Here is a 15,180-nt window from a genome sequence, read left to right on the forward strand (position 1 = left end):
CATTAGCCTCCCTCATACTGAAAGCCGAGCTCTTTTGTTCCACCCAGGAGACAGAGAAATCCTTTTAAGTGTGGGAATGCTATCTCATTATCCGGGGGCTGGAGAGAGGAACTTCTCAAACTTTGTCATTTCAGTAAGAAAGATCTTTGAAATCTTTATAATTATCTGCACACTCCTGTCTACTTTTACCCAACAGCTAAAATGCGAGTGAACAGTACTGAATGCCCACTGGCTGGTCCATGAAGGGGAGAGCGATTTATTGAGATATTAGTCTGGGTTCTGTCTTTGCAGCAGGGGAAATCAACATGATGAGAGGCTTTATCGTCCTGTTCTCTGGGTTTATCTCTGCTTTATCTCCTTTTCTCGGGTTTCTCACTCCTCCAGATCCCTAGAACTTGCTTCTCTTGATGGCCTGGGTTTACTGTGGGGATGGTGCCGGGTGTTCCCAGGGGAGCGGGGGTTGGGGGGGGCAGGAAGGGCTTCCTGTGGGGGTGGGGGATGGGGGTAGAAGCAGCACAGGTCCACGTGTCAAGCTCTCACTTAGGCGTTGAGGAGACATCAGCACACAAAACAGACAGATATTCCTGCATGTGCAGAGCTCACACTGGGTGGAGACTGAAAACGATGGTCTCAGTGAGGGAAGAGGGCTTCCTGAGTAATGTGGGAGAGAAGTGGAGGTTTGGCTGTGTGATCTTCCTGGAGAGGGGGGACCCCCCCCCCCCACATCTTGAAGACCTCAACCTTAACCAACCCAGATCGATAGATACCAGAGCTGCAAGAAGGAGCAGAATCACTGCATCTGAGGGACTGCACGGGTTTGGGCAGAGTAGCTTGGCAAGGACTGGAAACCATGGGCTCCCCTGCCCCTGAATGTTCTCCTCTGAGACCCCCAGAGCCCTTCCCAGAGCTGGGTTAGAACAGCCCCCAATTCACTCAGCCTGGGTTCCTTGCCAGGCCAGAAGGATTGAGTTGGGGACTCAAAATCAAAATTAATTTGACTTAAAGAAAATAAAGTAATTTGACCTGTGTTGCCCCACTTAAGTAAATAACTTCCAAGTCTAACTCAGACTTCAGTGGAAGGTGTGTGCTCCACGGCGTTGTACAGATATGTGACTTTTTTGCTCTTCAGAATATTGTCCCTTATTCCCCTTATATCTGTTAACTCAGTCCTATGTTTTGGTTGGGGAAAAAACAAAAACATAGTTAAGAGCGACAGCTCTGAATTTTTCAGATCTTAGCCCAAACACAGATTCACATCGTAGATTTATATCTCACTTGCATCATGTGGCCTTGGGCAAGTTACAAAGATTCTCTTACCTTCAGTTTGTTCATCTGTACAATGGTGATCTTGATAGTATTTATCTGAGATGTTACATGAGAATTAAGCAAATCAATACATGTGAAGCATGGAGGTAAAAGTGCCTGGCATCTGGCAAGTAGCTGAGAAGTACTGACTCTGATTTTTACTTTTTCTTACTTACTAATCTTAGAGAAAGGGACAATTAGAGATTACCCATCATGAAGTTTTGAACTAGATGACGTCTGAAGTTCTGTCCCTCTCTAAATCTCAAGGATAATGGGCCTCTCATATGGCTTAGTCCCCTCTCTTCCTTTAACTAACACTGGGTTAAAGGTATGATTGCACATAAGAATACAGTGGCTAGATGCTTTATTGAGGAAGATCTGGGGTTCACAAAAGACCAAACAACCATTTGAGTCATTCAGGAAGAAGATAAGACAGTGTTTGGGTTGTGTATACTGCAGCATTCTCAGCGTGGTTCATAAACACATCTTCCCTCCTTTGCATCATTGGGCCTTCCAGTAGGTGACGAAAACTGCCCCAAAGAGTGAGTGGCTAACTTGACAAATAAATGAAAAAGAAAAAGAAGAGTGGAGAAGACATTGAAACAAATAAGTTGGCTCATCTTACTCCCAGAAAATAATTTGCTAGAATGGGGCTACAACTTTAACAAGGCTTTTCACCTGCATAAACTCTGGGTCTTTATTGGAATGGGCTTATTCAAGGGCCCTTTGGTTACCTTACCTTTTGGTCTCTTGGGAGGGATGAAGGACAGTGGCTTGAAATAGGCCTAGAGCTTGAGAATGAGCTATACGAAGTGGTAGGAGGGCAAGGCTGGTAACTGTCTTTAATACGCAGATGATCTTGGCTGATAAGTGTCTGCAGGCCAGACCTTCCATCGCTTCAATCCCTTTGAGATGGATTCCTCAAGTAGCATTATGTAGTGGATCCAAGATGGCTACCCAGTACAAGCCTCAGTCTTCTTCTCTGTAATGTGGCAATACCTGCCCTAGGAAATTCAACGAGATGATTACTAGGAATAAGGCAGAGGGGAAAATCTTTCCCTTTTACCTTTCTGTGTTCTCAGCTGGAGCCTTGAAACAAAGCACAGGTTAATAGAAGAAAAACAAGTGGATTAACACGTGTACTATACACGTGGCCCATGGGAATGCCGATAGATGAGTAACTGAGAGAGGAGGCTTGGAACTCGGCTGAAGTAACATCTTCAACAGACAATACATTTGTAGAGAAATAACAGAACATAGAAGGTGATTTTAGGCTTCCAAGGATGGTAAACTGTAAGAAGGTAAATATATTGGAAACCAGTGGCAGATCAAAGCTAGTTAGTAAAGTTTATTATGTAAATTTGTCTCCAGATGGATATGAAGTTGTCTAAAGTAGTGTCTAGACAACACAAAGTTGTGTCCAGTGACAAATTTGTGTCCTTCTAGATAGAAAGTCCTGCTTCTAGGCAAATAGTGAGAAGGCAGAACACTTTTCTATTTTTTTTGTAACTGCTTTTTCTTAATTGCTTTCAATTCAAAATAGTCTTTTTGCCCAAGTGTTCATATTTTGGGGTTACATATTTTGATTTCCTTCCAGCTCATCTGAGACAATGATTATGGAAGCTTACAATATGACTGGAAAATATTTCATGTTCTCTCTTTTTCCTCTCATGTTCTCTCACTTATGTCCTTCCATCTGTAGTACAGCATCTGTGGGTTGTCATGAAGCAGAGTATGGAAGTTTAAATGACACCCTTAGCAGTGCTAGCTCAGTAGTCAAGCTTGCTCCCTTCCGCTTGACAATGATCTGCTGCCTGGGAGTCACAAGACCTCTTCGCTTTGTGAGCATCACTTTGAATTCTTCCTCTAGTCAAAACAGCGAAATGGTGGGGACTTGCCTCAGGGAAACTTCTACTCTGAGAAGGAACGGCTCTGAGTCAGTAGGAGTGACTAAGAGAGATTCTAGAGGGAGGCCGTTGATGTGTCATGGCCTCATAATGAATTCATCACTCAGAAGGCTGCTCACCAGGACTTTCAGAATGATCTCTCCCAGTTGTTTGGCACTAAGAGTAATAGAACACTTGGAAGAGACATCAACATAATGAACAAACTTAGAAATGATGATCCCTGCACTTCTAATAAACAGAAAATAACAGGGACATGTTAGAAAGAAATAACAAGTCAAAAATAATATTTCCTGCCCCATGACAGCAAACCAATACTGAACTGCAGTTTCAGTCCCTCCCAGAAATGACCTTTAAAACAGTTAATCTGAAATTTTCTGATCAAGGATCAATACCAGTGAGGTAACTGCACAGTAAAGACCCCTCCTGTTCCTTTACCCCCACCAAAAAAGGCGACCTGGCCTGAAACAGTCCTTTATTTTCTTTTGCTAATAGTTTCTTTCTCTGTCTTCTAAAGCTTTCCATTTTGGACAACTCCTCTGATAGGAGCTGGAGTCTGCCTGGCTCATGAATCCTTGAACAGTCAATTGAAACTTCAAATTTACTTGGCTGAATTTTGTGTGTGTGTGTGTTTTAACAGAAACAGCTATGACTTTACAAGGTCACGTTGGAAACCCACCTCATAAATAGTGAGTCATAACTATTAAGAGTCTATGTTTCACTATTAAGAGTTAGTAAAGGGATTATACAGAGTGAAGTAAGCCAGAAAGAAAAACACCAATACAGTATACTAACGCATATATATAGAATTTAGAAAGATGGTAATGCTAACCCTGTATGTGAGACAGCAAAAGAGACACAGATGTATAGAACAGTCTTTTGGACTCTGTGGGAGAGGGCAAGGGTGGGATGATTTGGGAGAATGGCACTGAAACATGTATATTATCATATGTGAAATGAATCGCCAGTCCAGGTTCGATGCATGATACAGGGTGCTCAGGGCTAGTGCACTGGGATGACCCAGAGGGATGGGATGGGGAGGGAGGTGGGAGGGGGGTTCAGGATGGGGAACACATGGTGGATTCATGTCAATGTATGGCAAAACCAATACAATATTGTAAAGTAAAATAAATAAATAAAAAGAGTTAGTAAAGGAAACATGAAAACTTACAAGAATAAGTTTGTCAAGAATAAAGGCAATCCCTATATATTTTAAACATTATCAGTCCTATATATTTAAACCATCTTTCAACTGACTGTTGAAGTAAACAAATTCATTTCTAGCTGTCCTGGATAATCTCATGCTTTTATCCTCAGACAAGACCATGATGGTTAACCATGGTTCTTCAGTAATGGCCATGGTGAAAACGGTGGCTAGAAAGAGCAGATCCCTAATGGGTAACAGAATCCCCAGAAGGTGTAAGCTCATCTGAGATGATAGCAGATGAAGTCACCATTTTTCATACTGTTCATGGGGAGGGATTGGGGGCAGGAGGAAAAGGGAATGACAGAGGATGAGATGGCTGGATGGCATCACTGACTCGATGGACGTGAGTTTGAGTGAACTCCGGGAGATGGTGATGGACAGGGAGGCCTGGTGTGCTGCGATTCATGGGGTCGCAAAGAGTCGGACACGACTGAGTGACTGAACTGAACTGAAGTCACCATTTAGTCTTATATTTAGCAGTTTCATGTAATCCGTAGACTCTGCCCCAGCCCCTCAATCACTTTTGTTACCCTGAAGTGGTTATGCAATTTTGTGTCCTGTCCTGCAGCCTTTCTCCTTGGTAGCTTTCAACTCTGGGGGAAAACTACCCATTCTTTTCTCTGTCCAAGTGGTAAGTAAGAGGCTGGCCCCATCTTAGCTTCAGAGGTGACGCATGTGGCCGAGCCTGGCCAATCAGAGTGTCACATGCTTCTGAGCTTAATGATTGGTAAAGGGATAAGCATGTGACCCAAAGCCGACCACTCAGAGCTGTTGAGACTCAGTTTCAGAACTTCTATCAGAACCATAGAAAAAGAGAAAAAGCTTCTCTGTTGCTTGAGATTGCTGTGACGATGGAATGGAAGCCTCAAACAGCTGTATCTGCTTGTAAGTGGAGCCCACACAGAGGAATTCAGAACCAAAAGATAGAGAAAGGGAAGTGGAGCCATTGTCTGGGACTCTCCACCAGCTGTTCCAGAAACCAACCCTACCCCTGACTTTTGAGTTACTTGAACCGATGAATTCCCTTTTCTGCTTTAGCCAGATTTAGTTTCATTCTGCACCCCAGGTGACCAAATAAAATAGACACTACTTTCAGCAAGTACCAATGCAAGCCCTAAAACACAAGCAGTGCCCACTTCCTCCCTGTTCACTGGTCTCCCTTCTTTTGAGTGGGAGTCTTTCTGAGACTTGCATTTCCTTTATGTTTCATTGCGCCTGTTCCTTTCTCTGGCTCACCTTCAGCCCTTGAGTCAGCCATGGCTCTCTGTTCTTCTGGCTGATGCCTGGAGCCTGTCCAGTGGAACTTGGTGTTGTTCACCCTTCTCCCTCATCAGCACACTGCTTTCTGGCTCGGGTGATGCAGGCTGAATGCAGAGCATCTCAGTGTGCTGGTTAGAATTCCAGGGCCTGCCTTCATCAGCCTGAGTGTACGCAGGCAGCTGGGCTGAGACTTCCATTTCTGATGGCTCAGAGTCACAGTTTCACCCTGTTATCGATACCCGCGATGTCATTTTAGAAAATGTAGGAAAATAGCTGTCCAATTTTTCCAAATATGTGTATATAAATCAATAACTCCACATTTAAATCCATCCTTACTTTGATGTGACATGAAGAGAAAAGGCAGTCCCCATGGTTTGTTTCCCAAGGAAATAAGAAGAAAGTGGGTTAATACACCATCAATATCACAAGGAATAATGAAACACATTAAATACTATTTGAAAATTATTTTTACAATTACGATGTTTGTTTTCCATCAAGCACTGGGACAGTTGCCTTGATTTGTGAATGGCATGTCTCCCTGCAGGCAGGCTGTGCATTTCTAGAGTCTCAGATTATGGTTATGAAAAGAGGAGTCCCTGTTCTTGGTGTGCACCCAGAGACTGTGTCTTTCTTTACATCGTGTGATGGTGTGCAGGCGTAGGACCCGCACCAAAGGCCTCGTGTTCATGAAATTCCTTTTCTTCTATCAGCTGCTACATGGGACCAAAAACTTGTCATCTGAATTGAACCAAGTTACTGTCTTAAGCCTCAGTTATTTTGTGCTCAGGAGATGTGTAGTGAAATGAAAACTGGGGGTCTGAGGCTGGTAGATACAGGCATTCTGGAAAAAGTAAGATCCCAAAGCAAAATTTTCACCATGATTCTTAGAGTAAATAGGATCTACAAGTCTATTTTCATGGAGCAAAAAGCTACTAGATTAGGAGCAGATTTGAGTCTAGTACTTCCAAAGAGACTTGGGGAACACTGGAAGCATGTGATTGGTGTTTCTGAACAATGTTTCAAATTGTGCATATATTTTTGTTATATATGTGTGTGTGTATTGTTTATTGAAGTATAGTTGATGTACAATATTACAGAAGTTACATGTGTACAATATAGTGGTTCATAATTTTTAAGGGTTATACTCTGCTTGTAGTTATTATAAAATATTGGCTATATTATCTGTGTTGTATAATATATCCTTGTAGCTTATTTTATACCTAATAGTTTCTCCTCTTAATCCTCTACCCCTCTGTTGCCCCTCAACCCTCCCCTCTCCTCACTGGTAACCACTAGTTTGTCCTCTGCATCTTTGAGTCTGCTCCTTTTTTGTTATATTCACTAGTTTATTGTATTTTTTAGATTCCATGTATGGGTGATATCATATATATTTGTCTTCGTCTGATGTACAGTGGAAACAGTGTCAGACTATTTTTGGGGGTCCAAAATCACTGTAGATGGTGATTGCAGCCATGAAATTAAAAGATGCTTACTCCTTGGAAGAAAAGTTATGACCAAACTAGATAGCATATTCAAAAGCAGAGACATTACTTTGCCAACAAAGGTCTGTCTAGTCAAGGCTATGGTTTTTCCAGTGGTCATATATGGATGTGAGAGTTGGACTGTGAAGAAAGCTGAGCGCCGAAGAATTGATGCTTTTGAACTGTGGTGTTGGAGAAGACTCTTGAGAGTCCCTTGGACTGCAAGGAGATCCAACCAGTCCATCCTAAAGGAGATCAGTCCTGGGTGTTCTTTGGAAGGACTGATGCTGAAGCCGAAACTCCAGTACTTTGCCCGCCTGATGGGAAGAGTTGACTCATTGGAAAAGACTCTGATGCTGGGAGGGATTAGGGGCAGGAGGAGAAGGGGATGACAGAGGATAAGATGGCTGGATGGCATCACCGACTCGATGGACATGAGTTTGGGTGAACTCCGGGAGTTGATGATGGACAGGGAGGTATGGCGTGCTGCAATTCATGGGGTTGCAAAGAGTCAGGCACGACTGAGCGACTGAACTGAACTGAACTGATTTTTTTTAACAAGGAAGGAAGGAAGGAAAAAAGAGGGGAAGAAGGAAGGACGACAGAGGAAAAACAGAAAAAGAATGGAAAAGAAAAACAAACTGAAAGAGTCAATTCTATTGTAGGGTCACTTGAGGGGAGGACACTTGGGAGATGATGGGGTTTGGGAAGCAGGGCTGGAACAGAGTATGACATAAGAACCCTCATTTGGAAACCTGAGCAGACTGTTTCTTGCATGACAGAAGGAAGAATTAGAAGCAATAGTAGGAGAGAGACTTCAGTTCAATTTTAAGAACTTGCTTAGTAGAGAAATGGGTTTCCAAGTGAGGTAGTGAGTTCCCTCTCAAGGAATGTGCAAGCAGAGACCAGACACCTACAGGGTGTTGAGAGGGTAACAGGCAGGAAGGCCAGGGGTCTCCAAACAGAGGAAATAGCCTGCAAGTGTCAGACATTTTTCTCTCTCTTAAGCGGCAGGAGAAAACAAACTAGCAATATTTTTTCCTTCTCTATACAAATTTAAAGGGAGGTTTCTCTTAAAATATTGTGTTGCCATAATGACACCCGGCTTCACCTGAAGTTAGCTATTCTCGAGTCTAGAGATAACCAATGCCTTTTCTTATGGAAATGTTCGTCTTAAGCTATGCTAATGTACTATGCCTTTACCCCAAACTCTGTCTCCAAGTCGGTTCCGCCTCTCGGCCCAGAACCTACTTGACAAACCAGTATGGATATTGTTCCCCTAATCTATGTAAATGAAACTATTTGTATGGTGGGCTGCCCTTCTTCAAGATTCAAGTTAATCATTTTATGGCCCAGGATAAACCATTTGGTGCCAAGATTATCCCAAAATGCATCTTATGGGTGAGGGGCCTGGTGCCATTCTGAATTTTAAGACATTCCTTTCTTTCATTAACAGACTGCTAGTGACTATATAACATCCAGCTAAAGACTAGCAGGGGGGTACTCTTTCTGCCCCCTTCTGATGCCTATGTCAGAAGCTTTCTCTATCTCCTTTATACTTCAATAAAACTTTATTACACAAAAGCTCTGAGCGATCAAGCCTCGTCTCTGGCCCCGGATTGAATTCTTCTCCTCCGGGGGCCAAGAATCCTGGTGTATTCGCGTGATTCAACAACAACCTTTCAGTGTCAACGAAGGAATTCATTCACTGGGGGAAAAGTAAGACTAACTCACTGCTTAGAGTCTATGTTTCATGTTTGACTCTTGAAAATTGAAGTGATCTTAATGGTGTCCCTAAGAGAAGCTCAAGCCTCTTGGAAGCAAATACAGACACACCTCAGACAGGCTGTGAGTTCAGTTCCAGACCACTGCAATAAAGTGAATATTACTATCCATAAACTCTTTGGTTTCCCAATGCACATAAATATTGTTTATACAATTCTGTAGTCTATTAAGTATGAATGATGTCGAAGAAAAACAATGTGCATACCTTTGTTTAAAAAGAATTTACTGCTAAAACGGCTAACCATCATCTGAATCTTCAGTGAGTTGTAGTCTTTTGCAACAACATCAGAGATCACCATAGCAAAAATAATCATGAAAAAGTTTGAAATATTGTGAGAATTACTAAAATGTGATGCAGAGACGGGAAATAAGCCAACGCTGTTGGAAAAAATGGTACCAATAGACTTGCTTGATGCAAGATTGCCACAAACCTTCCCTCTGTGAAAAACACGATATGTGTGAGGCGTGATAAAACGAGGGCTGCCTGTACCTCGCGCGCCTGGAGAGTTCAGAAGAAGAAACAAATATGGCAGCAAGGCAAAACACACATCAAGTAACACTTGTGATAATGAGGAGGTGATTACTTCCCTTCAAAAACCCCACAGGGAACAATAGTAGGTACAGGTTAAATCACAGGCGTTTCCCCTCATTATCTAGCTAATTACTTGAGTTGCCTTTCTAATTAGCCCGGTGCTGTCAGCTCTGGGGAGCTCCCAGAACCCAGTGAAGTGAAGTCGCTCGGTCGTGTCCGACTCTTTGCGACCCCATGGACTGTAGTCTATCAGGTTCCTCCAGCCATGGGATTTTCCAGGCAAGAGTGCTGGAGTGGGGTGCCATTTCCTTCTCCAGGGGATCTTCCCGACCCAGGAATCTAACCCGGGTCTCCCGCATTGCGGGCAGATGCTTTACCGTCTGACAACCCAGTTAAATTATAAAAGTTATAAAAGTCACTCACTCCCAAACCGTGCATGGTCATTGTTGGCCAGAAACTCACCAATGACAAACGGATTCTTTACCAGCTGAGCCACAAGGGAAGCCCAAGAATGCTGGAGTGGGTAGTCTATCCCTTCTCCAGCAGACCTTCCTGACCCAGGAATCGAACTGGAGTCTCCTGCATTGCAGGCAGATTCTTTACCAACTGAGCTATTGGGGAAGCCCACTCAAAGAGTGGACAAATATCCGTCCTATGGTTAAAAATTTGCTTTCACACTCAAATCCACACATCAAGAGCTTTGTGTGGTGTGTGGTGGTGATTGGGGGTGGTTGACATTTAAAATAAATGCTTAAACTCGAACTGATCACTTGATTAAATGAAGCGAAGGTCCTAAACTACCATACAGAGGCTGAGATGGAAAACCTGTCCTGCTCCCACCTGTTCTTGGCACCCTGTATTCCACATGCTCGGTGATGGCCACCTCTGCAGGCTGTGCTAGGCAGCTATTTGTAAAATCATAGTGATTGAACATTGGCTTGCTTTTTAATGTACTTGTTAAAGAAAAGAAATAATTTGGCATAATCCCCTAAGAATAATAGAGAAACCCAAGGCACCATCCAAATAGAAGTCTCATTTTTCATTTCTCTGCTTTCATCTTTTGGGATCTTGCCAACATTTGCTATGTGTGTGTTCTCATTCGTTGGTTTTGAGATCACTGTAGGTGTGGAGATGGGCAAGGAGGAAACGGAGACAATTAAAACCCAGAGAAGCTGAAAAGCAAATTGGTGCATCACCTCCCTGAAAAGAATTTATCCAGTATTTATTATTCTCATGTGCTGGGGTGAGCAACTTTTCTTTATCTCACCCAAACAAGCCCAGCCTTTGTTTTTTCCAAGGCAGAAGCTTTCAGCTGGCCTTTGAGGACTTGTTATAAATTTTTAGTTAATTAGATGTCAAGCACATCAGATGGTAGGTAAACAGGAGTAGCTTTTTATTCAACGAGTCTGACAGGAGTAAAATAAGTTGCTAATTATGAAGAGAAGAATTTGGATACAAGACCCAAATATACCTAAAATATTTAGGCTCTTACTCTCTATTTCTACAAACTAAATTTTTTCCCTCTCCTGGTTATAGCCCACCATTCTTGCAGCATGGCATGTTTAGAAATTTTTAATTGTATGCTGGATACTATACATTTTACCTTGTTGATCACATAGATTTTCTTACTTTCTTTTAAAGAGAGTTGGCCTTTGCTCTGGCAGGCAGTCAATTTATTTGAAGAGCAAACTGTTCCTTTGAAAGATCCTTTGTATTTAAGCTTTTTTAGAGTGATCCTCTGGTGGCTCAGATGGTAAAGAATCTGCCTGCGATGCAGGAGACGTGGGTTCAGTCCCTAGGTCTGGAAGATCCCTGGAGAAGGAAATGGCAACCCACTCTAATATTTTTGCCTGGAGAATTCCACGGACAGAGGAGCCTGGCGGGCTATAGTACATGGGGTTGCAAAGAGTCAGACAAGACTGAGTGACTAAAACTTTCCCTTTCACTTCTCAATTTAACAAGCACATTGTGTTCTGCTTGGGATCTCTCTCCTTGCACTGAAATCTGCAAAGCGCCCCCAGGCAGAAAACTAAGGTCATTGCAGAGCTTATCTTTTTCACCTTCCTTATCTCCCTTCTCTAGGGATCATATTCTTATGCTGTCTGCTATCCAATATCTGAAAACAGTTGTTGGTTTTCTAGTAGTTCATGGTGGAGAGATAAGTCTGCTACCAGTTCCCTTGTCATGGCCAGAAATAGACATTCTCAGTTTCCTAGTCTCTGGTGCATTTCTGCGCCGTTTCTGCAACCAACAGTTCATCAGAAAATAAGCAATTGAATGGAAAGTAGGACCCTGTGGTGGGAGAAGATCATAACTCAATGGGAAGACAGTCATATAAGTAACTCCACCAAGGGGTAGAACAGTAGAGATGCACAGGTTGACCATGCCCTGATCTTCTGTTTAGAACAGAGATTCCCACACTGGTACCATCTAAGCCTGGCTTAAAAAATTCTTCCCCTTTCCTGTGGTCAGTATTGACCCATCCCATCCCAGTCCTTATTTTCTGAGCAGTGACAACAGGTGCTAATTAGGACTATGTATTATTGTCTTACCCTGGGCGCTTAGCCTAAACAGCATGTACGTGAGAGATGATGCCATCATGCAGCAAGGAAGGTCAAGGTCAGTGAGGGAGATTGTCATTAGAAGTGGCTTTTCTTTGGCTATACTCCTTCTCCAACCTCCTATCAGGAAGACCCCATCTGTCCTCTCTGCCTACCTATATTCTAGACTTCAAGCTCAGCTCCAGCCTATCCTAGGGTAATCTCGTTGTATCATATGTTCCAGGATCCTTGCTGGGATGTAGTGTTTCTTGCCAGCATCTATTTTACTCCTGGAACTGATTCTTAGTCAAGTCAGAGGATGGACCACTGGAGTGTCACTGTTTGACTTGCATAAATTGGAACAGCAACTGTTTCGTGGAGAATAAAGAAAATTTAGCTCAAAGGATGAAAATAAGTCTGAGGAAATTCCATGAATTGGTAAAAATAATAGATATTAATTACCATCAAATGGAATTGCATGATGACTATTAGTTCTTTGCAGTTTAAGATATAAGCATTAGGATTCTGTCTTTTTAAAGAAAGTCAGTGTTCCATCTCTGGGTTGCATTTGCAATTCCCAAGGCTGACTGAAGAGTGTTGTAGCATCTTCACATTAAGAAAGCTTTCCAAAGAAATTCCCTGGGAAAAATCATCCTGGGGGTGATGCCTGTATTGACACAAAGTCTAGTATCCAGTTAATGTGCCCTGTAGATATACCTGCCCTGAGTTTGAAACCACAGGAAAAACAGAAAAGAGCTATACTTTTTCTTTACATCCTGTATTCTACTCAGGAAAAAAATAAGAAGCCTTATTAGACAGTATTTGTAGTAGTTAGCCTAGTTTAAGCAACTCTGACTTTCAGAATATTGATTTATTAAGCCTAAGAGGATCCATCCGGAGACTGTATCTACATACTTGGCTAAAGACATCATGAAGTTGCCAGGAGAATGTCTGAACCTTGCTCGGGAAGGAGAACTACATGCAGGTCAATAGACTACTTATGTGCCAGGTTATGTGTGAGAGCTCTAATTTCTGACTAGTTTTCCTTCCTAAGAAACATGTATAATATCATGTATGAAACAAGTCGCCAGTCCAGGTTCTACGCACGATACTGGATGCTTGGGGCTGGTGCACTGGGACGACCCAGAGGGAGGGTATGGGGAGGGAGGAGGGAGGAGGGTTCAGGACGGGGAACACAGATATACCTGTGGCGGATTCATTTCGATATTTGGCAAAACTAATACAATATTGTAAAGTTTAAAAATAAAATTAAATTAAAAAAAAAAAGAAGAAGTTGGTTAAAATGCATACACACACACACACACACACACACACACACACACTGCTTTCTCAAGAATTCATAGAACCAGTAGACAAAATCAAAAATAGTTAAGGATAAAGAAAGTTTGATTAATGCTGTCAATCAACTGCCAACATCAGAGATGCATTTCAGCACTAGGGCCTGGAGGGAGAGAGGGTGGGAACGTCTTACTTTGTCCCTTGAAGTCATCTACATTTGCCGTCTCTGGCCACCAGGGCCTGGGCAGGCCATGTGAATGTGTGAAGTGCTGGCTAAGGTGGGTCCATGGCAAAGAGAGCTTGAGCCTTCCAGCCGCAGCCCCATGCCTCAGCCTCCCTTCGACTACATCACAGTAAGGAGCCAGAATGGCCAGACCATCTGTTTTCTCTTGATACCAGTAATCTGGTTTTTCAAGGAAAAACTCAATTCTTAAATGTTGATGCTAATTTAAACTTGTTAATGAAACACTCTGAGCGCTCCTTCCCCTCCCATTTCTATATGGAGCTCTCTATTTGGCCTTCCCAAGCACGGCTTATGTTGCCCCCTTGCTCGGGGCGATGGGTGCCCCATTGTCTCTTCTCTTTCTCTCCCACTCCTCCCCTGTATATATCCTGCAGGCTTGTGCCCTCCTCCTGCACTGCCTTCATTTTTTATTCACTCGCTGTCTTTGTTCAACCTGTTTTTTCCTCCCAGAACATACTCCACCCTCTCAGCTGTCAAAAATACCCTTTTAGGACTAGCTCAGGGCTTCCCTGGTGACTCTGATGGTAAAGAATATTCCTGTTATACAGGACACCTGGGTTCAATCCCTGGGTCGGGACGATCCCCTGCAGGAGAGCACGGCAACCCACTCCAGTATTCTTGCCTGGAGAATTCCTGATGGATTCAGAGGAGCCTGGCGGGCCACAGCCCATGGGGTCACAGGACTAGCTCAGTCTTGATGAGAACTGATGAACATATTCTGTATCCTTTTGGTGGTATAGAGGGAAAGGGGAGAGGGTCTAATTTCTGAGTTCCTAGGCAGTGCACCTCCCCTATGCTGGGCAGTTGCCTGGAAGTGTCTCTGTTTCCTGTCATCACCCCCAGCTCAGGAGATGGGCAGGTACCCCTTCTGATACCTGGTGGCATCCTGAAAAGGAAGTTCACTCTTCCTTGGGCTTCTCCATAAAGAGAGAAGCCTCCATAAAGGCCTGTTTATTTAACCACTCAGCATGAGAGATACATATACTCCCTTTATAATTACAGCCTCTCCTTCTGTCGTCTAAAAGAGTACTTTCTCTATTTCCGTCCTCCTCCTAAACATAGAGCAACACCCTCCATTCATCTTCCATAATAGCGATAGTTGTTTTATTTTAAAACCAGTCCTCCCCCTATGTCTTTCCCAGTTATTCCTCTGTCTTTTCTTTTCTCTCTTCTTTTCAAATACAGACAATGGACTCTCTTCCTTAGTTTTTCTCCCAAATGTCCTCTCTCCCTACTTCTTCCCAGAAGAAGAGCCATCATCTCTTTCTGGAATGCCTATTTCAAAAGCAACTTCCTCAAAAAAAAAAAAAAGTAACTTCCTGTCTTCCCCTTAACTTGTTATTAACTTGGATGTCCAACCAACTTCTAATAATAAAGGCATGATAATGAGCTAACATTTATCCAGTTGTTATTATGTGCCAGATGCTATGTGGCTGCCTCTCATTTCATTTTTCCAGCTTTGTAAAATAAATATTACCACCCCACAGCACAGAGGGGAACATTGAAAAATCATCTGTCTAAAATCGTATAAGTAAAAAGTGGCAGAGACACAAATAAAATCCAAATTCAGGTAATCGTGACTCCAAAACGAGTATTAGATGCTCCTCCCCACGTCACCGTGTC

This window comes from Bos grunniens, chromosome 26 (assembly GCF_055505025.1).
Source record: "Bos grunniens cultivar Pamir isolate PY7600 chromosome 26, Bosgru_T2T1.0, whole genome shotgun sequence".
NCBI classification, from domain to species: Eukaryota; Metazoa; Chordata; class Mammalia; order Artiodactyla; family Bovidae; genus Bos; species Bos grunniens.